The sequence below is a fragment of the Neofelis nebulosa genome, chromosome 8 (assembly GCF_028018385.1).
Source record: "Neofelis nebulosa isolate mNeoNeb1 chromosome 8, mNeoNeb1.pri, whole genome shotgun sequence".
Lineage (NCBI taxonomy): Eukaryota > Metazoa > Chordata > Mammalia > Carnivora > Felidae > Neofelis > Neofelis nebulosa.
Genome location: NC_080789.1, coordinates 102,262,950 through 102,289,332, shown reverse-complemented (window position 1 = coordinate 102,289,332; position 26,383 = coordinate 102,262,950). Strand labels below are relative to the sequence as shown.

Genomic DNA, 26,383 nt, shown 5'->3' with positions numbered 1-26,383 from the left:
TGGGGGCTTACAGGGTACCAATGATACTCTTGGCATGTCCCCAGGAGTCTCCGTGAACATGGAAAGGATCACAGGAACGAGGGCTGGTGATAGTCCACCCCTCCCAGTCAGGTCAAGTTCCTTCCTTCATCACCATCTACTCCCTCACCACTCACCTCCACCCAACCACAACAGAGAAGAGAGGCCTCAAGGGAGAGCTGAGGGCAGGACAGGACAACTGCCTGTGGCGGCCTTCTCACTCCAGCCTGGCTTCTGCAAATAGCTCTGCCCACAGAGGACTTGGCCATTTCCCTTTCCCCAATCCTTCTGCTGGAGCAGCACCCCCCTCAAGTGGCAGCAGAGATAATTCTATTGAGACTGACTTCTTCTCATCTGGAAAACAGACAGTTTTGGTATCAGGCAGAGAGGGGCCGGCCCCCCAGACAAGGTGGGGCAGCCTCTACATAGCGAGCCAGTGGGCAGACTCCTGCAGGATCAGGTCCTGGGGCAGCTCTCTGGAATGGCAAGGTTTCACTCCCCCTCTCCTGGCAGAGCCCTCCACTGCCTGCTCACTGCACCCCAAGAAATGAAAAGCATATATGTGTTCTCATAAGCCATCAGCCAAATCTGTTGACCCCTACAGAACCACTACCTACATTGTCTGCACATACATACACACACACAAAATCTTTCTTAAACACTCATCAACTTGCAGTGCTAACTAGGTACCATGGACAGGAATTTCCAGAGCTCTCCTTATGGATTTCAATATAAAATGTCTACATTCCTTCTTTATTTCCCAAATACTTACTAAGCACTTACTATGTGTCAGATTAATGAAGAGACAAAGACAAATTAGACATGGTCCATCCTCTTTAAGGGGTACAGAGTCTAGAAGGGGAAACAGATCTATACCATTAAACTGTGCCACAAAGGCAGTCAACTGTTACTTGTAGTAAAATAGAAGTCCATTTAAATGCTATGGGAGCACAAAGGGGGAGCGGTTGGTTTTCTTGAAGGTCTAGGGGCATCTTAAGGGAAGGCTGGGGGCCTTTACACTAAAGGGCCCCATGGGCCCTCTGGGAGGCTAGTGTGTGGCACCTAAACCTGGCAGCAAGCAGTCCACCTGAGGACACTGGCAGGGCCACTGTCAGTGTGGGAATGGTTTTCTGATGGTTTGTAATGCCAATTTAATTATTCTCTTTAGTTCCTTCCTTGTGCAAACAGTGGAAATACAATGCCCCAACCCTGTTCCCTTGCCTCATGTGCATCTACCATGGCCCACTCAGTGTTTCTGGAAAACTGGGTGTTCTGCAAAGATATTCCTGATGGCCAGGATGAAACATCCAAATTCGAGTAAAGGAGGCTGAAGGAAAGTGTGGGTGTGCACGCATTCATCTGAACGTGTACAGAGGGAAACAACGGGTGACGGGTAAGTGCAGGATGGATAAGAAACTGAAGAAAAAGAGGAAGGCCAGCTAGAAAAGGTTGAAAATCATCTGAAGCAACATACTTGGCATATCTTTGGCTGAGAATAGTTGATAAACAGTGCTTTAAACAACTGAGTTAAGCTAGGTTACAAATGGTTGCATAAGGCACTGCTTCCACCTATTCCAATGATGCACAGTTCATGTTCCACATTCTTTAGTGATTTGCCTTTTGCACTGGACCCTCAGCTCAAAGGGCCTATCCTGTCCACCACCTAACCCTGTGCCTGGCTGAGAACAGTTGCCAAATAAAAATGAATGAATGACCTTTCTTGAATATGAGCAAAAGAAAACGAGAGTTCGGAGAGCCCCACACCAGGAAGACTGTCCCACAGGAGGGATTTTTGAAACCCCAGGATATACCTCCAATGAAGTGTGTGCAATTACCTTACTGAAGAAACTCTGTGAAATGGAGTTGGCATCCACAAGTCTGGGCTGGTCAGGCGGGATCTTGCATGGAGGCTGGGGGACGCCCCCCCCACACACACACACACATATTTTGGATGCTGGGGCTTGATGCTGAATGCTAGCAGCATGCAAGGTGTCCCCTGCACGAGGCCATGTTTTCTGAGAACTTGGAGTGCTGCACAAATACCCAACATCTGTGAATTTCCACAGTACCTTTCTCTAAGGAATTCCACACACTTACAGACATGATCTCATCCATCCTCTCTTTCCCTCTGAGGCAGGGAGGGGACCAACATGATTATCTCTGTTACACATGTGAGGGGACAGACACAGAGAAGGAAAGAAACTTTCCCAAGGTTACACAGCAAATACGGACTTTTGAAAAGGATACCAGGTGGTCTGGCCCCATGCCCCCCATTGGTTCCCTCTCCTGCCTTTGCCTTGACATTATACTGAGAGTTAGAAGCATTAGGGAAAGGTACATATTATGAGGACTGTTGTGTTATCATCATGAATGTCCGGTGAAATCCAGTAAGACCACTAAAAAATAGTATTAGTCATCGCTACAAACCCTCTTCTCCTTCCAGGTTCCTACTTCAATGATTAGGACCTTGTGGGGGAACAGAAATAAATAAAACACAGGAACAACAACAGTGGTGAGGAAGAGGCCAAAATTCTACCCCTGGATCAGGGCCTGAGCAATGGGCTGAGCCCATCAGCTCCCATGGGAGTGGGGATGGCTTTGGAACATTCAGTGCTTTGGGAAATCATGAAGGGAAGGAAGTCTGGCCTGAATAAGAGCCCAAGAAGCAAAGACCGGCTGAGTGTCACAAGAGGCCTGAAGCAAGGACAATCCTTCACAAGGAGGACCAGTCACCCCTCTCTGCTTTAATCAGAGGGCTCTCTTAATTAACACAAAGCCCTGGCTATACCATTGACAAGGATTTTCTTACAATCTTTAAAGCCCCAGCTGCCCCTAAACAAAGGCTTGACTCCTCTACTCCCTTTTGAGGGAGGATTAAAGTACTGACTAATCTAATCCCATCTGTACCTACTCAAATCCCTGGGAGCCTAGATCTAAAGGGCTTAGACCCAGAAGGTGAAAATCTCAATTAGGCATGCTGCTTTATCCAAACCTAGGAGACAATGGCACACAGTTTAATCCAGATTCGCCTATTACTCTGCAAATAGGTCAAAGGGTAATAGGGCCCAGTGGCTGGTTCATCCAAGGCTAGCATTCTTCTACACAATCCCTGTTCCTTAGCTCCACTAAAAAGAAAATCCTGACCCATGGGAGCACCCCTCCCTTGTCAGAGGTTTTTGAGCACCAGGAACACCCCATGTCTCCTACCTAACTCGTATTTCTATTTCAGATGATCAGTACACCAGTCTCCTAAGTCCCTATCCTGCTGTCCAGTCTGGAGGCACAGGAAGTGCCAGTCTTAAAGGGCCAAGGCCGCAAATCAGGGATTTGCCCTCTCAGGTCATGTAATGGAGATGCAGAGAGCAAAGACAAAGTGAGAGCCACAGGGTGTACTGATTAGGAAGGCAACTAATGATCCTAGAGAGATCTGTTTCAGAAGATTTGGGGAAGGACACAGATGGCAAGGTTATTAAAGGGCAAATAGGATGAATGGAGGCCAAGGTGGGAACTTCCAGAAGAATGGCAGTAAGAGAAACTGACATCAAGGATACTTAAAGGGGGGGGGTACATATTTGACGGGGCATTTGTAAGAGAGCAGGACTTTGACTTGGTTTTAGGGGAAGAACAGGAGATAACTTAGAGATTACAAATGTGAAAGAAAAAAGATCATTTTTGAGTAAAAGCCCAGGACTGGACAGGGAGAGATGGGGTCATGAGCATAGAGACAGGCTTTTTGCAGGAGGTGGGAACTGGCTTCATTTCAGTACCTTCTTCGTGGAACCCAGAATCTGTTCTGCGGGCCTGGCCTCTCAGGTCCTCACAAGGTGTGACCTCCAGGGCCAGGCCCCGGCTCACCAATGCTGACCGAGGTCTTTGCTCCTAAGCTCTCACGGACTCTGGTCTGCTCCCATGACTGGCTCTTCCCTTTCCTCCAGACCCAGCTGGGATCTCTGCATTCAGCTGCCCTGCACCTTGAGACTTGCTCCCCTTCAAGCCCACTGTGACACACAAGCAGGTGGACTGAGACTCCTGCAGGGGTGCCCATGGCAATGGGCAGGTTTAAGGAGAGAAGCTTGGCCTGCTGCGGTCTCTTCTTTTTCTTGTGGCCTAGCTTAGGGTGTGACCTTGTGGAGTTGCCAGCCCGGCGTCTGGCACATAGTATACACTCAAGAAATAATTGCTGAACTTAAGCCTGCTTTGTATTCTTCTTCCCTTCTTGGAGGCTGCTAATGGAAAATGATTTTTCCTAAGCAAGGCAGCTAAAATGTTGCTTGTGTAAGATGCTGACATAAGACAGACGCCCGACGTGCGCAGTGTGTGAGCTTCGTTGTGACATGTTTAAGTCTCAGACCGCTTGCGGAAAGCAGCTCTCCATACGCCCTGCACAACCAGACGCAGCAGGGCAAAGTCAATTCTAAAATTACCCAGGCACTTTCTGCTTTGAGAATCGACTGGCTGGCTGGACCTATGGAGGAAGTCACTCCTTAACACAGGCACTCGCGACAGAATGAATGCATGGGACTGATGGAGACATGAAGGTAAAGGTGACAAGGGGCTCAAACCACCCTGAATCCAGTCCCGAAGCAGCCAGGATTGAAGCCCACAGCTTTGGAACTGCCTGCCTCCCTGCCTCACTATTTTCTCACTCAGGATTCCCCTGAAACAACATACTTAAAAAAAAAAAAAAGCCAAATAAGAGTGAGTGCTCTGAATGAGGGAATCCACAGTTGCTACTGACTTTGGATCTCCAGGAGGAAAACGAGGCAGCCAAAGCTCTTGGCCAGCTTCATGTTAACATAAGTTGGCCAGCTCTGCAGATTCCTGAAAGTCTACATCCTCCGCGGGGTGAAATTCTCCTTTGCTCTGTGCCTGGTCTGTTCTAGCTCAAGCCGGGACATCAGCCAAGTCACCCCAGGGCAAGAGTTTCCAAGGTAGCTGCCCGAGGTTTCCTCCTGTCCTGGTGTTACCCTGTCATGTGAAAACAGGAGCTGGGAGCTGGGGTGGGGGGTGGGAGGGCACAACTCCTACCCTGGGAAAGAGGGTCCCTCACTCTGGGCCTCAATTGGCTCAAAGGTTCAGGCAGAATCACACCAACGTTCATTATACTTGGAACAAGTTGCCCCCATTCTCGGCATAAAAATAAAGCTGGAAACCTAACGAAAATCAGAAATTAGACCTAAAATTAATTTTAGAAGCTCTATTGACCAGCCAGCAGGCAATTATTGAATGAACACCTACTAAGTCTCTGCACTACTGCAGAGAGAGAGAGAGAGAGAGAGAGAGAGCACACGGCAGTGACAAGTCACAGACTCCCCATCTCTGTGATCACTTCAACAGCACATGTGCGAACACTGGAATGACAGACTCCCCACCTTCCGTGAGCTGACATAAAGAGGGGATAGGCATCAAAGTGGTAAGAAATAAATGAGTGAGACTGGGGTACTGTCAGGTGCTAAAGGAAAATCACCCAGGTGAAGGCAGAAGGGCCATGACAGCTAGGGCTGGCAAAGAACTCTCCAGAGAGTGATGAGGAGAGCAGACAGCTGAACAGAACACTGAGAAAGAACCTCCCAGCAAACCAAAGGCCCTAAGATGGATATGAACTATTATTATTTCAGGGACCAAAAAAAAAAAAAAAAAAAAAAAAAAAAGTGAATGCAACTTGAGTGTTAAACAAGGTGAAGCATGGAAGGAGAGAGGGAGATGGGGACCAGATCTTGCAGGGTCTTACAGACACAATGGGGGAGGCCTCTGGTGGGTTTTATGTGGGTGACATCATCTGATCTATACTTCAGAAAGCTCATCCCGGCTAACATGTGAGGCTAGACTACAAGGGAATGAGTCCCCCAGACAGTGCAGATGGGTAGTTCTTGCAATAACCCAGGCCCAGTGACGGGGGTTTGGACTAGGTTTGCAGGAGTGAGAAGGGTGAGGGGCGTTCAGGTGAAGGATATATTTCAGTACTAGAGCCAAAGGTACTTACTGTGGAGCATCTATACAGTGTACAACAGAACAAAAAGAATCAAGGATGATTTCTAAGTTTTTGTCTGTCTGATTTTTTTTTATGTAAGTTATTCAAAAAAGACACATGCTTAAACTGGAGATTTGAGATATCTTGTTCAGCCATTAACTTGTTAGCTGGCTGACATCTGGTTGATACTGAATGCTAAATTCAAGGAGATGCATTGACTCCTGGATTCACTTAAGCCCCTCCACTATGACATGGCTCAAAGATCCCAGGGGCAGGCCAAGATAGGGCTCTAATGCAATCAACTACGTTTGGGTCCTGGCAGCGGACCTACACTCACGTGTAGGGTGCTGTGTTCCCCCCAAGCAGTTTTACGCAGAAGCCCAGCATCCCAAGCTGGCCTGGGTTTTAGCAAGATGTTCGTGGCCTTGGTGGGTCTGCGAGTGATAACAAGAGGCCATTTCCTAGGTGCCCATTCCCAGACCAGAAGGTCATGAGGCAGCCCGGGTGAGAGCAGAGTTGGCCAGGGAATGGGAAAATGAACTGAGAAAGGAGGAAAATGAAAACGGGCACTGCTGAGCGCCAGTCACACATCCACGTTGGTCTAACGGCAGCGCGGGGGGAAGCAGTCGGTGACCCCTCCCTTCCCGAGGAATCTCCCTCACGTGACCCTCTGGGACTCCTCCTCCCATATTACTTGTCACTTCTCAGAGACTTTGTCTGGGCCTTATTATCCCAGTCTCTAAACCCCAGACAGGCCCCGGCTCAGTGCTTGGGCATCTCTCTTCTCTACCTGTACTCACCGATTTGGTGAGCTCAGAGATTCTCACCACTGAGAAAGCATCTAAGTGCCACCACACTGTCCAGCCTGGGTCTGTGCCTGGCATCAAGTGGGGCCTCAATCCACACGTGTTGTTCCCATGCACACTGCCTTCTACAAGTGTGCTTCTACTTAGTTCTCTCCAGATCCTATGGGGCCGGTCTTCTCATGCCCCACTTTACAGATGAGGAAAATGTGCCCTGAAAATATCGAAGGGACTTCTCTCATCTCTACAGGGACCATAATAGCTGTCACCATGCAACATGTTCGCCACTAAATTCCAGATATCCTCCCTGACCAATATCCTTCTGGGTACTCAGGCCAAAATCTTATAGTCATCCTTGATTTCATTCTTTTCCTCACATCTCATGCTCACTCCATCAACAAATACTGAGGGATTTGCCTTTGAAATAGAGCCAGAATAAGAATACTTATCACCACCCCCATGGCTATCCCCCTAGTTCAGGCCACTGTTTTCTCCCCTGGGACTACCACAATAGCCTTCTACTGGTTCCCTGCTCTGCCCTTGCCCCCAATAGTCTAGTTTCCACAAAGCAACCAGGGTGAACATTCAAAAATGTTAGTGGACTATGTCAGTCCTTGCTCAGAGTCCCTGTGACTTATCATTTCATCCAGAGTAAATCCAGGGGCCTTGAAAGGTCCACAGTCTCTCCATGATCCATCTCAAGCTACCACCCTGCCTTTCCCTCCAGCTGCTTCCTCTCTCAAGAGCTCTCACTGGCCCCCTCACTGCCCCTTGAGCACAACAAACCTGTTCTACATCAGGACCTCTGCACTCGCTGCTCCCTCTGCCTGGAACCCTTCACCCTCACCACCTCTTGGCTTGCTCCTTCACTTGCGTCATTTAAGCTCAAGTGCCACTGTGCCAGAGAGGCCACTTCTGACCACCTTACCTGCCTCTTCAGTCTATCCCTTTACTCTGCTTTATCTTCAAAGGGCATATTGCTACTGAACACATGAGATGTTTACTTGTTCACTAGTTTATTGTCTGTCTCCCACTACTAGACTGCAAACCCCCTGAGGGCACGGATTTTTGTCCCTTTTTTTCACTGCCGCATCCCTAGAGCCTGGATCTGTGTCTGGCATAGAGTGGGGCCTCACTCAACATGTGCTGTTGTTCCCACATACCAGGCACTTTACAAGTGCACCTTCACTTAATCTTCTCAAGATACTACAAGGTCAGTCTTATGGTGACCCTCTTTATAGATGAGGAAAATGAGACGACAATAAGCCATCCCGTCCAATATTGACAGAGCCAGAGGGTGGCAGATACGGGACTTGAAACAGCCCCATTTGGTTCTAAAGCTCTCTCCACTATGAAAGAATGTGCCCCAAAGCTAACACCAACCCCCAAAGCTTCTAGGATCTCTGCTTCAGTGCCTTAGTCAAAGGCTTTACTCAAGAGAGATAGTCAGTCAGACAGAGAGACAGAGACATAGGGGCAGAAAGAGAAAGAGAGAGACAGAAGGACAGAAAGTCAGATGGAGGTAGTGGATTCTCCTTGGGAAAGGCTGAGTTGTTCAGATCTACAAGTACAGTGGTGAGCCTGGCTTTCCAGGACAATGCTGGGATTGCTGAACTCCCCACCAACCTCACACAGAGCTTACAGAGGGGTGAGCATTAGGGGAACAGATTTTTCCTTACTTGCCATTAACTAATGGGCAAATCCCTTCCTCTGTTCTAGCCTCAATTTCCCATCTGTAAAACAAAGGGGATGGCCTGATCATGGTTCCAAAACCTGGCTATATATCAGAATCAGCCTGGAGTTGTGTGAAGCACATGGCATTCAATACTTTATTCCTAGAGACAAACCAAGAAACAGACTCTTAACTATAGAGAACAAACTGATGGTTACCAGAGGTGTGTGTGGGGGAGGGTGGGGGGGTGGTTAAAATAGGTGATGGGGATTAAGGAGTGCACTTGTGATGAGTACCAGGTGATGTACATAAGTGTTGAATCACTATATTGTACACCTGAAATTAATACAACACTGTATGTTAACTATACTGGAATTAAAATTAAAAAAAAAACCTTCACAAAAAATTAAGTTTTGAAAAAGAAACAAAACAAAACCCAAAACACTTTATTTCCAGAGGGATTTTGATTAGTGTGAATCTTTCGTGGGCAGGAAAATATGTATTTTTAACAAGAGTTTAACATCAGATCTGGGTGTGAGGCAGCACCATGAAACAACTGAGAGCTTGGTCCCTGAGATCAGAGGCTGCCTGAATCCAATCCTGACTTCGAGACTTTAGGACTTAATCTCCCTGAGGCCCAGCCAGTTTCCTCACCAGAGAACCGGGGACAATAATATGAATGCTGTCAAGGCCTGGTATGAAGATTAAGTGCATCGGTATTAATTGGGTAGAACAGTTGGTATTTGTAAAGTCCATACTTAAGTGCTATGTAAGTGTCTGCTGAATAATAGTTAGGCAGCTCAGTTGCTGCCAGCCATGGACAGCCTCTAATGGGTTTTTCTGGTTTTGATATTCTACAATTCCCCGCCCCACTACTCCTAAGAAGGAAAAGGGGACTGGCCCTCATTAAACTCTTGTCTTTCAGTGGAGAGCACTCAAGCACCACTCCTGACTCACTACTGAATCAGCCTAATGTGCATTAGGCCCTTTTAATGACAACTTTGAACAACGTGTCAGATCAGGCAAGGTTATTGACATTGACATAGAATCACTGTATTGCCAAGTTGAAAAGGATCTTAAGATCATTGGTCAGCATTCTTTTCAAGCACATATGGAACTTTTACAAAAAATAATAATACTAATAACACATTCCAGGTCACAAAGCAAATCTCAAAAGTACCGCCAAAACCAGTATCATTTATGCCACATTTTCTAAACAAAACTCAAGCAAATTAGAAATAGCCCGGATACCAACATCCCCACCCCTACATCAGAAGAAATATAAAACATACTTTAGAATGTAGAAATAACTCATGGAATAAAGAATTCAAAATACAATTTTCCAAATATGAGGGCAGGGCTTTGGTGTTTTGTCCACTGATGAATTCATAGAACCCAGAATAGTGCCTGGCATATATGTGTTTGTGGAATTAGGGAGGAATGAATAAATGAACAAGTTAAATGATAATAAATTTATATGTTTTATTATAAAAGAAATAAGACTGGGAATTAGTGAGTTAAACATTAACAGCAAAGAACAACAGAGTTAAACTCAAAGAAAGGAAAAAGGAAGCAAGAAGTAATAGAAGGCAGGAATAAATGAAATAGAAGACAAACAATTCTAGAAAGGGTAAATTAAACCAAAATCTGTTTTTTAAAAGAGTAATAAAATAAATATCTTGCATACTGATCATACTTTTAAAAAGAAAGATGACATAAACAATATATGGCATCATAAAGGCAGGAATATGATAGCAAATGGAACAAAGATTAAGGACTTCAAAAGACAATTCTATGAAGAATTTTATAACAATAAATTTGAAAATATGTACAAAATGGACAACTTCCTAGGAAAATATAATTTAACAACACAATCAAGAAGAGGATAAAAATCTGAATAGAACAGAACCAGTAAAAAAAAAAAAAAAATTCCATAATTAAAAAGCCACCCACAAATACCCAGAAGGTGAGCCAGATGTTTTTACACTGAGTTTTATCCGACTTTGGAGAAACAAATAATTTTGCCCTTTGATAATATATGGCAGAAAATAAAAAAGAAGGAACAGTTTAAACTAATGACATGCAGTTTTTACAATCTTGGCACCAAAACCAGACACACAGTACAAGAAAAAGAATTAGTGGTCCAACCTCACTAAGAAACATAGAGGCAAATATCCTAAATCAAATATGGCAACATATTAAAATAAGTACATAATGGCCACATGGGCTTCTACTGGGAGTGCATGCACAATTTAACTTCAGTGCCCGGTCACTGAAGCTCCTTACATTCAAAGGTTAAAGGAGAAATGCCACATGATTATTTGGGTTGGTATCGAAAAAGCATTTGAAATTTGAATCTTAAGTATCGTGGCAAAATAGGAACAGAAGAGAACTTCTTTTATCTGATAAATGGTCTCGACAAAAAAACAACCACAGCAAGTTTCCTATTGGTGAATAAAATATTAAAAGCATTCCATTGAAAATCAGAAACAAAATAAAATAAAAGCCTACATTTTTAGTGAACATGGTACTAAAGAACAATGGCCACAGAGTAAAAAACAAATAAAATACAAAAATTAAAACAGAAAAAAAAAATAGAATTGTCATTGTTTGCAGAAAATGTGACTATCTACTGAACAGAAAATGGAAGAGGCACTCCCATTTCTGACAGCATGGTAAACAAAATGTGAAGCAGATCTCTTCCAAGTATGGAAAACACACTAATTCTTGTGAAAATATATGAAACATCTTTAAGTATGCCTGAACTGGCGCTACAATAAGGAAACAATTCCAAATAAATGTACCAATCCACCAGTTCTAAGTGAATAGGCAACTACTAACAATCAAAAATTGTTAGAACTACATGAGAAATTGACAAATTTCAATATTTAACTGTCATTAAATTCCAATCCTTTTCTCATTGCTTTTCAACCCTTGAGTTTTTTGACAGACATTTTCTTTTCCATTTTAAAGATATGGGGGTAGTTTTGATAACCCTTAGAAATCATTTCTGAATTTACTGCACTGTGTTCAGGAAATGTGATCTTTGTAATACAAACTCTGTAAAAACACGTTCAGACCTGCCTCCTGCTTGAGACATGGTCAATTTTCCGTCACTGGGGAGATTTCAACTTAGCGTACTCAGTAGCTGATAACGCAAGAAGGCAAAACTTCAGCAGGTTACAGAAAATCTGAAAACCACAGTTGGCACACTTGATCTAAGAAATTAAACAGTACATACCAGAGCCATGTTTCACAAGTTCTATCAACCAAAATAATGTCAATATTCATCAAAGAATGCCATAGTCATGGTAAAAACAAGTCACAGACTGGAAGAAGACATTTTCAATGCATACGACACATAAAGATAGTATCTACAATATATAAAAAAATCCTATAAATCAACAGGCAAACAATTCAACAGGAAAATGAGCAAACGAAAACAACAAAAACTTCACATGGATGATAAACCTAGGAAGAGATGCTCATTCTTATCAGTAACCCAGGATGTGTAAAATAAAGCCATCATATAGAAAACCATGAAAATTTGTCCCTGCTGCACTCTATACATAAAAATAAATTCCAGGTAGCTTAAGATTCACTTAAGATTCATGTAGAAAAGTAATCTTTAAAAAAGTTTAGGGAAAAAATGGAATATCTTTATGATCTTACAGGGTAGAGAACAATTTCTTCAGCAAAACACAAAAAGGCACAATCCAAAAAAAAAAAAAAAAGAATCTGACTAAATTTAAATTTAAGACTAATGAAACACCACTTAATAATTAGCAATTGGCAAAATTTTTATTCTGTTATCGGGAAGTGCTTGTAGAGATGCATACATTAGTGGCAGCAGAAATCAGTTCAGTCGTTTTAGAGAACAATTTGATTATATCCCGCAAAGATGTGTTTCCTGTAGGAGTAAGTAATTCCATTCCTAGAGAAATTCCTACATAAATGTTCCCAGATACATGTGTAAGAGGATTCATAACTGCATTGCAGGTAGTAGAAAATAAGACATCAGCCTCAGTGGATACCTAAATGCCAGTATACTAATCTAAGGAATATGGTAATTCAGTTTCAATGATACTAGAGGTACATATCTCAAAATGATCTCTCTGAAAACCAATGCTGAGCAAAAAAGCAAGTAACAAAATCATATGTGTAGTATGATACTATTGAGATAAAGTTTACAAACATGCAAAAAATACAGTATAGTATTTGTATGCATGTATGTTAAGTATCAAAGCACACAAATATCCATGAAAACAGTAAACACAAATTTCAGGAGATTAGTAACCTCTAGGAAAAGAAGGAGCAAGAATGTAAGAGCAAGGGCTTCAATTATATTCATAATGACATTTAATAAATCTGAAGCAAATATGACAAAATGTCCTTTACAACAAAACGTCCTTTATGACAAAGCATGCTTTATGAAAAAGCTGCGTCACAGTTACATAGGTACTCATTAGTTTACTCTTTAAATTCTTCAGTGTGCTCAAAGTATTTCACAACTTTAAAAGCATAGTATCAGTTTCCTCTAGCCACACAAGGCAGAAAATCCTCATTGAATGTTTCTGGTGATTATCCATGTTACCTTCATGCGATCACTTCCAGAAGTGGAGAGCTCACTACAACAGAAGATTACTTATTCGGAATACCCAGGATCTGACCTGACAAGGGTGTGTGCTGTTTTTGAAATTTTTCAGTCTTAGATCCAAAAGAGCAAAAAGATTGGGGGAAAAGAGCGGGGGATGGGAGGCACTTATTGCATATAATACATTTGCAGAATTGCAATTAAATATTTCACAGCATTAGCCTCTTGCCAGAATACATAAATGTCTGAGATCCCTCGTGACTCCTGCATTATCAAGATTGCCATCATCGATCACAACCTATATCTGCCCCTGTCCATGTGCTTTCTGTGACATCACCAACCAGTCATTCCCACTCAGCAGGTCACACTCACCATGTGCTATGACAGCAGCTTCTTCTTTACTTTTTATAAGGCATGATTTTTAAATGGGCAGGCATAAAATAATGCTCTTTTTAGAACAATCCTGTCATTGGAAGCTTCTGGTATTTACAAAGTTCTCAAAAAAACCCAGCCTTTTAACTGAACTTTGTGATGCAGCCAATTCTGTTGGTGGGCAGATTTGACTGTTAAAAAAGTTCTTCCCCGAGGAATCTGAAATCTGTCTTCCCTGAAACTTTTACCGCTTGGACTTGATTCTGCCCTTGGAAACCCCCCGAGTGAGCTTCTCTAGCAAGAGTAAATGTGTGTATGTGTATGAGTGTGTGTGTGTGTGTATGTGTGTGTGTGTGTGTGTGTATTATACACCCTATCCTATACATGTTTTCAAATGCACCCCATGTTTTCTATGTTTTTAAAAGAAATCTATTTCTGAGTCTACCAAGATTCAGATATGAGGGAACTGTAGGCAAAGAAACCCTAGCTTATAACAAGAATTATTTGAATAATGCACAGACGTTAAGGTAGTTATGTTTTTAAAACTCACCTACTTAAAGTAATTGAAATTGGAATATCAATTGCCTGTCACTTCTGGGAAAATCATACCTGTGGTTAAGAAACATAATTTCGCTAACAGATTGTTCATCATTATGGCTTTTATACAGTTGGAATCCAACAAAGTTTCATTGAAAAAAATTATGACACTTTATTTTCTTAAGAGCTGGTGATTTATGAGGACCACTTTAGTAGACATATAGGGCATGCTTTATTTGGGAATGGAGATTCTGTGATGATATTTGCTTGTCAGGGGTGGACTCTGGGTGTGTAATAGGTAGATAGTTGTCTTATGAACTATTATAACTTTAATAGAGGGAGAATCAAATGTTGGTTAATGGCCTCTGCCCACGGTAAGAGAGAGGGAAGCGGGGGCGGGCGGGGGGGGGGGGGGAAGAAAGAAAGGAAGAAAAAGAGGAGGACGGAGAGAAAAAACCTATCTTAAATAAACAGTGAAGAGACAAGGGTGCCAGACCTCTAACCCCAGGCTCCCCAGACAAGAACCACAGTGTGGTTTCCCCTCTTCACCCTCCAGCATCCTATCAGTCTGTCCACACGATGGGAGGGCCAGGCAGAGCCCTCAACCAAATGTGACCATCTATGGAGCTGGTCCTCCAGAGGGGCATACAATACAAGGTCACTTCTGGGTACCCCAATTCATGCACTATTACATCTGCTTAATCCATGCCTAATACTATATAAACAACTATAAATTCTTACAAATTCGGACTCTATTGTTTTTGGCCACTCTGTGGCTTCCTAAATAGATATTAAAGGAATTCTCCAAAGCCTATGATAACTGTTGGTTTTTCCTCTTAAGTCCTGGTGTTTTGGATTGTCTAGTCCAGCCCTGAGCAGAGGTCTGTGTTTAATTTAAGATGATTTCTACTGTCTGAATCCCAACTGCGTTGGATGGTTCCAGCTCCCTTCTTTCTATTCTACCCATTTAAGATCACAAGCCCCTATAGCTCCTTCCAAGAGTCAAATGCTGCCAGGTCAATGAGGTTCCCAAAGCCTTTTGGCTTGCGAAGGAGAGAGTACCTTTGACCTTGCTCAAGGGTTCAGCCTGGCCCTAGACTGACACTGTGCCCCACGCTTTCTGAGGGAGAACCCGGATGCCATGGGAAGAAGGGTGGCCTGGGGGTCAGGGACACTGTGTTCTATTCTGGCTCGGTTACTGCCTGGCCAGTTATATGACCCTGGAAATACTCCTGAACCTAACTTTCCAATTCATAAAGCAATTTTATACACATTAGCTACCTCATCTGCTCCTCACAAAAACTCTACCAATAGGACAAATATTATCCCTTATGTCTCTGTTGAACACCCTGCAGGGGCTGCTCATCTCACTCAGAATAAAAAACAATGGCCCTGCGGTGGCCAACAAGGCCCTACAGGATCCTGTCTCCAGCCACTTCTCAGACCTCATCCCTCCCACTGTCCCTTTGCTCTGTCACTGTCACACTGGCCTCCTGATTGTTCCTCAAACACATCAAGAGGATTCCTACCCTAGGGCCTTTGCATTTACTATTTTCTCTACCTGTATGCTCTCTCCCCAGATATCCATACTATTTGCTTTCTTACTTCATGATGATGTTTGTTCACGTTACTTTCTCAGAGAGATCTTCCTTGTCCACCCTATTAAAAAAAAAACAAAAACAGTACCTTTCCCTCCACCTCCTGCCCCATCTCTCTCTGTCCCTGTACCCTGCTTTATCTTTCTTTGGAGCGTTCATCACCCTTTGATACACTACGTATTTGATACACTATGTAAATACATAATGGAGTTTGTCTCCATTGTCTGTCCTTCAACCACCAAATTGAAAGCTGCTTGAAAACAGGCACTTTGCCTTTGCTCACTGCTGTAATCCCATGATTGAGAACAGTGCCCGGCACATAGTACACATTCAAGAAATATTTGAGTTAATGGTGTTACTCCTAAGTTACATGTGAGGGAGATGAGAGTCAGAGAGGGTGAGTAACCTGCTCAAGGATGCTAAACTAGTAACCATAGCAATGCTCCTTCCTTTCCTTGAAAGTTGGAAGACCAGAGCTCCACTGCCAACTCCTGCACTTCCTGGCCAGGTGACCTTGCCCACTCTGGATCTGAAATTTCATTTAACAATACAGCTTATCTAATTTGTGGAGCTTTACAATGTGCATAACTCATTTAGGTTTAGATCCTGTTTGTTCTTTACAGTCATTCCAGCCTCTGGTTCAGATAGGATGGGTGTCGATCCTAGTAGTTCAGGGAAATCAAATGCTTCCCCCCAAATTGATCCTGCTAGGAAGTGGCAGAACCAAGCCTGACCTGGTTCAGAGCTCTGAGGTCTTCTGCAGACCTAATGTGTTCCCAGCATTTCCCCTCAGACGATGCTTAATCAACTTTTACGCACATGAGTCTGCTGATCCATGTATCTTCAGGGCTTAGCTTTGAAAGTTTCTCCACCACTTCCAGCCTTCCCAGCTTGACACTGGTTTCTCCTTCCTCTGAACAGACGGCATATATGGAATTCACACCATGCTACATGATGCTGCTAAACTGTCTTGAGTTAATTTTATTCTAAATGATATATGCTAAATAATAACATATTTATCGACAAAGACATCCCGATTCTATGTCCATGTTTCAAATACCATCTGGAATGTCAGATTTCTATCACTAGCCCAGATTTCTCTTCTGAGCTCTAGATCCAACTGCTGAAATGAACTCTCCACACAGATGTTCTTATAAACACCTTGATTCAGTATGTCCAAAACTGAACTCATCATCCTTCCCCTGAATGTTTCTCTTCCTGTCTTCCCCACCTTAGTAGATAAAATCACCACCTCCCAGCTGTTCACATGAGACACCTGCATGTGGGTCTTCCCTGTTTTCCTAACCAAACCTGGTGAATTTCACCTGCTCTGTATCTGGACTTGTGTCTACTCCTGATTCCTTGGCCTAAAAGCTACTGTCCTCACTGATGTCCCAGCACATGGAGTTACTTCCCCAGGACTCCATACAGTAGCCAGAGTATTTTAAAATGCAACTCTCATCATGGAGTGTCCCTGCTTTTAAAATCTTTCAGTGACTTCCCACGGGTCTTAAGAATAAGGCCAAACCCTTAGCCAGGCGTCCAAAGCTCCTTTAGTCCCATGTGAGCCCCTGCTCTCAACAAAACATTCCATAGTGCAGGCATCCTTTTCCTTGACTACTAAGCAAGTTGCCTGTTTACTTATACAGTGGTTCAGGGTATGTGCCCTGGAGTCAGACTGCCCGGGTGTCAAGGGTCACGTTGGTTACCCAACACCCTGTGACCTTAGACACATTACTTAAACTCTATCTCAATTTCCCTATCTGTAATATGGAGATAATCAAGGTACATACCTTGTAAGCTCCATGCTGTAAAAAATTAAAAGTGCTTCAAAGAGAGCCTGGCACTTAGTAAGGCACATAAGATACATTAGTTCTTCTTAGCTCTTTTCTTCCCTCTTTGACTCATCAACTTAAGCTCAGCTTTTCAGTTTTCGTTAAATATCAATTCATCAGCAAAGCTTCCTCAACTCTTCAGAGTAGGCTAGTTTCTCCTGTTATGTGGTCCCATTCCATTTGTGTCACTGAATGAAAGTATGATGCAATGATTTCCTTAAAGTATGCCTTTTCCATAAACTGTAAGCTTCACAAAGACAGAGATCAAGTCTGTCTCATTCACTTTCCCATCCACAGCAACTAGCAGTGTCTGGCACAGAGCAGGTGCTCAATAAAATATTTACTGAATAAGTGATTCAATAAATAGCACCTGGGCTCATTCGCAAACCTATCTACTTTGATTCTTCCAAAAGCCTCCACTTAGTTCAATTAACTAAATGTATTGACCCCCACCGACAAAGGTTGCTGGTGTTCCCCAAATCCATTCTCCTTTCTCAGGGTGTTGTTAAAGCTCCTGCTTTTAGCTGAGTCTGTGCATGTCCAAAAGAAAAGCTATACCCCCTGGCCTCCCTTTCCATGAGGAATGGCTGTTGCCTAAATTCTGGCTCATGGAATATGAGTAGAAATCACATGCACAACTTCTGGGTCATGCTTTTAAAAGGAAAGAGGTTGCCTTCTCTTTTGACAGTCCCTCTTCTCCTAAGCATATTCTTGATCAAAATATTTTTAATTTCAGCTCTTTCCATGTACTTAAATCTCTCCACTGCTATGCCCATCGATCCCAGGAAGGGATCAATACTGAGCTGGACTCAGGTTCCATTCAAGCAAGAGTTTGGCAACCAACCAGAGGCCTCCAGGAAAGCTATGAGTGGGCTTGAAACTCCTCCCCTGCATCCCCATCCACTGAGCTTAGCTCAGCTTCTTTATTCACTCATGGTTCTGCATTCATATATAATTTGACCAATCTCTCTGGGAATCTATATTTTCTACAAGCAACACATTTAGGGTAAATGAGTGACCCACAACATCATCACTTCCCTCCCTCTTTGTTCTCTTTGTACTATCAGGGTGATCTGACTGTGAGAAATTCTGGGGATGCCCAAACCTCAATAGAGAAGTAGGGGTGCAGCTCCAGTGCCTTTAGCTGGTAGTTAGAGCTCATGCCCCAGCCTAACTGTTGTGTAAGGACAGGAAGCATCATGGGCCAATCATGGGCCAGCTGGTACGGGCCACGGAAGAAAATACAGAAAGAAAGGGATGGAGTGCATGAGGATCCAGGGGTCTAGGAAAGTGGTGGGAACTGGAAAAGTTGCCCAGTGAGAGTGAGAATGGTGTTGGAGGACAGGGCCTTGACATCTGCTGCTCTGGGTGCTGCTCTGGGCAGTTGGGGTGAGGATTCAGTAGTGGAGGAGACATAATGACCAGGAGGCTGGTAGGGAGGCGGTGAATGAAGAAAGGTGTTAAGCAGCGGTGATAAGTTGAAAGTGAGACCAGTGTGACTAGCAGCTCTGCCTGAAGATGGGAGATCCTTCATGAAAGCCCAAGATTTACAGAGGCTTAGATTCTAGAATGCCGGGCCATTCTGTAACAGGTGATTACTGAGGAGAGAAAGGACAGGTCCCAGCTGCTGCAAGAGCTCCTCAGAGAGCGAATGGTGTAGTTTGCTCTGCACAGAGAAGGGGGCCTGGCACCCAGGACTCTTCTCTGTCCGTGACATAGGGCAGAGATGACCGAGAATACTTAAGCCTTTTGTAAATAGTTTACACAGCACTGAGAATTAGCTGCATCCTCCCTTTTCCAAAAGAACAGTTTGATTTTATAGGTTCTTTCACATAAACAGTCTTGTTAATGTGGGTTTGGAAGGGAGACCTCAGAGAGAGAAGGCAGTGGTTAAACAGGAGCTAGAAGCCTCTTGCCAAATTATTTTCATATTTGCCTCCTGTAACCAAAGATGAAAACCCTCTGAACAGTTAAGATTCATGTTCCCAAAGGGCTATAAGAGTCACAGAATGATGGGCTTATTTATCCAGGCCTATGGATAAATATATGGCACGCAGTAGGGCCTCATTAATAATCATTGTAGACTGATTTGGTAGACGGGATTTTGGACTCCTAGGGCAAATTCTAACCACAAGTGGATAAAGGAAATCAAAAAGTCAGGAGTTATGTTTTAACAATTCTGTTTAAAGAAAAAACAAACAAACAAACAAACAAAGGCCTGGAGAATAAAAGCTGCTGCTCTCATAAATGTAGCATACTTGAATTTACTGACCAATTTCCCAAGACTTGCTCCTTCCTCAAAAGCCAAGCTCGCATTTGAAATATAGGAAATCCTGGCAATGCCTATATATATTGAGAAATGTTAAAGTGCTTCCTCTCAGCCATTTGGTGACTTTAAAAAATGTGCACATAGTCATCATACATGAGAAAATACACATTAGAATGTACATGAACTTGTTTGGGCTCCCCCTATGATTTGTGATTTCCCAAGATTCCCCTCTGGATATTCCTTGAAATCAGTTAGCCTAAAAATTCACTTCTGCCTTCTCCACATCCTCGCCAACATTGATTGTTGCCTAGTTGTTAATTTTAGCCATTCTGACAGGTGTGAGGTGATATCTCAGTGTGGTTTTGATTTGTATCTCCCTGATGATGAGTGATGTTGAGCATCTTTTCAGGTGTCTGTTAGCCATCTGGATGTCTTCTTTGGAAAAGTGTTCATGTATTCCGCCCATTTCTTCACTGGATTATTTGTGGGGTTTTTGGGTGTTGAGTTTGGTAAGTTCTTTATAGATTTTGGATACTAACCCTTTATCTGATATGTCATTTGCAAATATCTTCTTCCATTCTGTTGGTTATCCACAGAAAACTGCAGAAACAAGTTCCTTGAGCTGTAAGGGCTTTGCAGGGATGATACCGTCCAACCTCCTGCTTCCAAGCATGCCTACATCAGCCCAAACTAAAGTTAAGTGCTTAAGAACAGCCTTTACATAGCTATTTCTTAAATGTAATGAAGTGTCATGCTGAGATGCAGCCAGGTCCTGTGCTAGAAGTCAAAGATACAAGGTCAAACAGAAGACCTGCCCTCCAAGAGATTTAATCTGGAAGGTAAGAATATCGGTCAATGCTTTAAAACCCTATGTAAGAGTCCCTCCTAAAACGAGTGAGTTGAACTGTGGCTCCCAAAACTGTATGTCCAAGTCCTAACCCCTGGAACCTGTGAATGTGACTTTATTTGGAAAAAGGGCCTTTGCAAATGTAACTTAGCAAAAGATCTTAAGATGAGCTCATCTTGGATTTAGTGTGGGGACCTAAATCCAATGACTAGTATCCTTATAAGAGACAGGAGGAGAGAAGACACAGACACAGGGGTGAAGGCCAAGTGAAGACAGAGGCAGAGACTGGAGAGATGTGGCTACAAGCCAAGGAATGCCTGGAGCCACCAGAAGCTGGACAAGGCAAGGACGGGTTCTCCCTTAGGGCCTTCAGAGGGAGTGTGACCCTGCCAAAACCTTTACTTTGGACTTTTGGCCTCTAGAACCATGAGAGAATAAATCTCTGTTGTTTTAAGCCACCCCGCTTACAGTAATTTGTCACAAGAATCCTAGGATATAAATCTGAGGGCCAACAGCTAAGTCCATCAGGGAGTGAGAGATGGCCTCCCAGGAGAGATGACATTAGCCCTAAGTTTTCTAGATGAGGAGGAGCATGTTGGATTAAAACATGGAAAGCATTTTCCAAGCAAAGAGACTTGCATGTCCAAAGTCACTGAGGCATGATTCAGCAAGAGGTACTCAGAGAACTGCAAGTAGTTGGGAAATATTTGGCAGAATGGCTTCATATGGGACAGCGGGAGAAGCTGTTGGAGTGGTGGGTCATGTAGGGCCTTGTGGGTAAAGCCAAGAAGCTTGAAAATAATCCTGAACACTATGGAGAGCATTAGAGGATTTTAAACAAGGGAGTGTCATAATTAGATTTGCATTCTGGATGGATCCCTCTGACACAGCTGGAAGGGGGCCTGACAAGGGGTGGGAGACCAGTCAGGGGGGTCACTGAAGAAGTCTAGGCAAGATGTGATGAGGGCCTGAACTCAGAGGACAAAGAAGGGATAAATCTAGGACATTAAGTACGCCCTGGCAGATAGATATGGGGATGAAGAGAAAAGAGTAACAGGATGGCTCCAAAGTTTCTGGCTTACACAACTAAGTCTTTCAAAATTGGTGTCATCTAACAAGCATACAACACATGCATTTATTCTTGTTTTCATTTTTCACTTATTTTTTAACCCAAGGATACAGACATTAGATGAACTTCTTTAGTGTTAGAAGGTCTCTTTGTGTCTCAAGCTACTTTAAACATTTCCTTCCAGAAAGCAGCCGGTCAAAGCCACAGTTTCCATTTGGGGAAACTCGGCAGGTGGCTGAGGGGAATGCTAAGTCCCCCCGACCCTGTGTGCCAACATTATAATCAGCACTGCGACAACACATGAATTAAATAGCTAAGAGGGGTCAGTGCAGGGAAGGAAGGTTTATGGAACTTCCTGGAAGAAATATGGAAGATGACACATGGTGGGCTCTTGGGAACTGGGAGCTCCCAGCTTGTTTACAGAGCAGTTGTTACCAAGTCCTCTCTGGCATGACTCACACTGGCAGCCCCACCAACTTCCATATTTCAAGTTGCCAGACTCCTCTGCTGGTTCCAAAACAAGGAAAACTCAGAGTGAATCCTTCTTCCACCATCTACCATCCATGACATTGGCTAAAAAAGCCTGGGCAAAGGGGGTGTTCCCAGCTACACCCTTCCCCTCAGGGCTCAGCTGGCCCAGAGACACTAGTCTCATTTACTTGGGGAGCCACTTCAGGTCCTCCTTCTGTCTGCCAGCTCCTAGCTTCTGCCAAAGAAAGGAGACACAGGGAGAGATGCTAAAGCCGGAAGAAACAAGATCCAGTATCAGGATCTGGCCCAGAGCCTGCAGACTTTGAGCAACCTCCCTGCTCTGCTTAGGCCTGCCAAGATTCCGGCCCATTCCTTCGACTTCCCCACATGCGGATTATCTGCCACTCTATCAGATCACTCTGGAGTGACCTTTGTTTGGCAAAAGTTCAGAGGACACAGTCATTTTAGCCAAATTCCCAATTAGTCCTCCAGCTCTGCTATTATGTCCACATCTCTGAGTCCAAACGAAGGAACCTCAGATAAGGACTCACCCCACTTCCTGCCATCCAAACAGGGATTAAACAAGAACAGAGGAGGCAGGGAGGCTGGCTCTGGGACTTGCAGTGGACCTGAGGCCATGGCAAGTTGTACACCGGGCCCAAGAAACATTAGCCAACCCCCAGGTCTCACGAGCTTGGTGGTACTGCCAGCTTTGTTTCCTGCCTGGACCTCCAGAGAGCTAGAAGTAGCCCCAAACACTCCATTTATGGGAAGAAGCTAAAAACTATGGAGACTGGGGTTATAATACAGCATTCATTGTTATCTATGAATAGGGGTAACTACAGACATTCCTTTGCTCCTCCTTCTTCTTCTCCTTTCTCTTTATTCTCCTCCTTCTTCTGCTTCCTTTTAAAGAGGTCTACTTATTTTAATCTGGATTTTTAGAATTTCAAGGGTGCCCAGTTTAGAATCACAGCATGAACTACTTAGGAACCTCTATCCTAAACTATGTATGACTGGAAAAGCAAAGACAGGGAAAAGCACAAATTCCAAATTCAGAGCCCTATCAGATCAGTTTGGGGCTAATGCTACATTTTCCTGGTTTACCAAAGGGTGTGAAGGTGTGCCTAAGTACTATGGGGAGAGAAAGTGACTACTGATGGAAAGTTCAGTCAAATGAAAAAAGGTACTAAAGAAAGAGCATCATATTAAGGTATTTATCAAGGGCTCTTCTTGGATTAACAATATTTTCCATAGGTCAACAGTCTGTGTGTGTACATGTTGTAAAGCTGGAAAAAAAATCGGCATCTCAACAACAAGAAAATCCTTCCCCTTCTCGGAAGTCAGAGTGACCCTACTTGCCCTCTAAATTGTTTCCAGAAGTTTAAGTTATCATTTCATACTTTCTTGGTTGATCATTTACCAACCGGGACACATTTCCTCTTGGAACTAAAACCATAGCTCACAATTTGTCCCACTGATTTCCCTGCCAAAAATCAGCCTTAGTTCAAATGATAAAATATCTTTACTGGAGAAGCACTCATGATCCATCTATTGCCCCCACAAGCATTTTTCCACATTAATGATGGAGTCAGAAGATGTAGACAGTTCTAGGATTTGATACAAGTTACCCACCCATTCCCAGGATGTGATAAATGGCTCCCTGGCCAGCACTCACCCCCAGAGTCGAAGATAATGACCCACCTATGCTCCAGAACATCTGCTCTTCCCACTGCACATGCAAAAAGAACAAAGGCCTCCTGCTTTCCCAGAAGGGGCACCCAAGTCAATGGGAAAGTTCTAGGACATGAGTTAAGTGACCTGACCCACCATCTCTCACAGTGAACAACCAAGCGGTGGCAAGAGAGGCAATTACACTCAAGCTGCTTCTACGTACCAGTCGCAGGTCAAGGGCTAGCTCTATGTAGTTCCTCCAACAAGTTCACAAGCATGTGCAATTAGGAACCCAGTAACTGAATAAAGATCTTAAGCTTCTAGTGATCTCTCCTATTAATATAACCTCTTGAAATAATCCAAACCATCCTCCCACTGACATAATAAGTACAAATAAGTATAAATAAGTAATAATGAATACAAGTAAGTAATAATAAGTACAATACTAAAGGCTAAGGACTAAGAAAACTATAATACATTCATATGATATATTAATCCAAATAACCCAAAATCTATGAAAAGAAATGAGTGTGTTCATCATATGCTAACTACAAGTTAAGGGCTAAGAAAAATATAATACATTCACATGATAACATATTGGGCATTGTAATGATGCTCTTGAACTCTATTTAACAAGACTGGGAACTTCTCATGTTCTAAGATGAAGTAAAGAAATGATGATGGGGCACCTGGGGGGCTCAGTTGGTTAAGCATGAGACTCTTGGTTTTTCAGCTCAGGTCATGATCTCGCAGTTTGTGAGATCAAGCCCCATGTTGTGCTCTGTTCTGACAGTGTGGAGCCTGCCTGGGATATTCTTTCTTTCTCTCTTTCTCTCTTTCTCTCTCTCTCTCTCTCTCTCTCTCTCTCTCTCCCCCCCCCCCCTCAAAATAAGTAAACTTTAAAAACCCATGATAGAAAATTAAATATGTAGAATGATTTTTAACTCCATGACAATATACATTAAAATGGGGTTTACAAGAGTTTTTCTGGGAGATGAAATAATGATTTACTTTCCTTCATTATATATTACTTCCCTTTTTCAATTTTCTACACTTAGCACATTTTACTTTTATATACTGAAAAAATAATCGTTTGACAATGCCATGGATTTAGGGGGCTGGTGATGAGGATGCCAAAGAAGGATGTGCTGAGCTGGAAGGTGGCCAGGCATCACCAGAATTATTGTGCTGATTGCTGACCCCCATTCTGACACTCCAATCGCTGGGCGTGGAAGGGTCCAGAGTTGTCCCTGGCTCCACCCCGCATCCTGCAGTCCAAACCCTCTGGTTATGAGCAAGTTCTTTCATGACTCACTATAGGCCCCTGGACTGGTCACTTCCCTTAAAACAATCCAGCTGGCAAAGAGCACACAGTGGTGTTAGGAGGATTAATTCATTCATGTTTATAGACGAGCTCTCTGGGATTCTTGGATGGGAGTCACTTCATGCTAAGGAGTGAGAATATTCGGCAGAGTACATTTCCAGGGCAAACTTCCTGCTGCAGTTCTCTAAACTTGATGCAGATGCCCAAATTCAGAACAAAATTTATGTAAGTTGGCTGGCAGACCACACACCATTAAAATAAAAATGAACTGGATGTCAAATATCTACAGCCAACTGAACACCATCACGTCTGTCCTTCCTGAGGAACCATGAGGCTCTTTCCAACTCTGGCCCACTGATGAGCAGGACTGCTTGGCCCTGGGTGAGTGGCAAAGCTTCCAAGGTTATGTATATCTCCACCACAGGGATGTAAGTGGCCAAAAGGTGCCATGAAAATCAGTACAGGCCCACTGGCCCTAGACCAAGCAAAAAGAAACCCAGTGTGCGGAAAATCCTTCATGTGGCATCATAATATTGGGAAAGCATAGTATTTTTGAAGAAAAGCAACAGCAGCAGCTCCCCAGATGAGGATTTGACTCTGGAAAAATCTGTGGATGAAGAATGACTCGTGGAACGGGCCGCCCTTTTGCCCAGGCCAGCACTTAGTTCTGGCTGTGCGGCAGCCGGCTTCTGACAGTAGCAGATAAATGGTTATGAGAGCTATGTGGGAACCATGCAGAGGCCTCAGGAGCTCCTCAGGGATATTTTTCTGTCTCCCACCTCCCACCAGTTGGAGGACAAAGCATGCTCATTTTCAGAGAAAACGGAATGCCCAAGTTAGCCCAGAAGATCTGGAATTGCATTTCAAGGTCGTTTTGTAACCACATCTCAAGGGCTTTAGCTGACAAGATACAGAAATAAGATAGGTCCCACAGGGGTGGGTTTTGGATATCTTCTTTCAAAGAAGCGTGATTTACAGAGAAGACAGGTACAGAAGGCAAGTTAAATCAAGGATCGCCTCCTCGCTCCCCGCATCACCCTGCCTCAATCTCTGAAACCTGAACACAGTGTAAGACAAGTAACTAAATTAACATCTTGTGCTTATCTTTCCCACAAAGGGATCCAACTCCTTCCTCTCTGGGGTTGGCACACCCACTGACCCAATTCCAATGTATATTTTCCCTTGAATTGCATATCTGGCCTGCCTGCAACAGGAGGGTGCCATTCTCCTAGCAGGTAGTAGCCTGTGAATATTAAATACACCTATCAATCTGGTCTTAGATATTAAAGGAAAAGAGAGAACATGGATCATTGTGTTCTTAGGTATTTT

The 26,383-nt window shown here is 43.5% G+C and overlaps 1 protein-coding gene across 1 annotated transcript in view; it reads right to left on the bottom strand.

Annotated features, from left to right (window-relative positions):
• ANO2 (anoctamin 2) overlaps positions 1-26,383 on the bottom strand; it is a 341,667-nt gene that overhangs the window by 100,548 nt on the left and 214,736 nt on the right. The window lies entirely within an intron of this gene.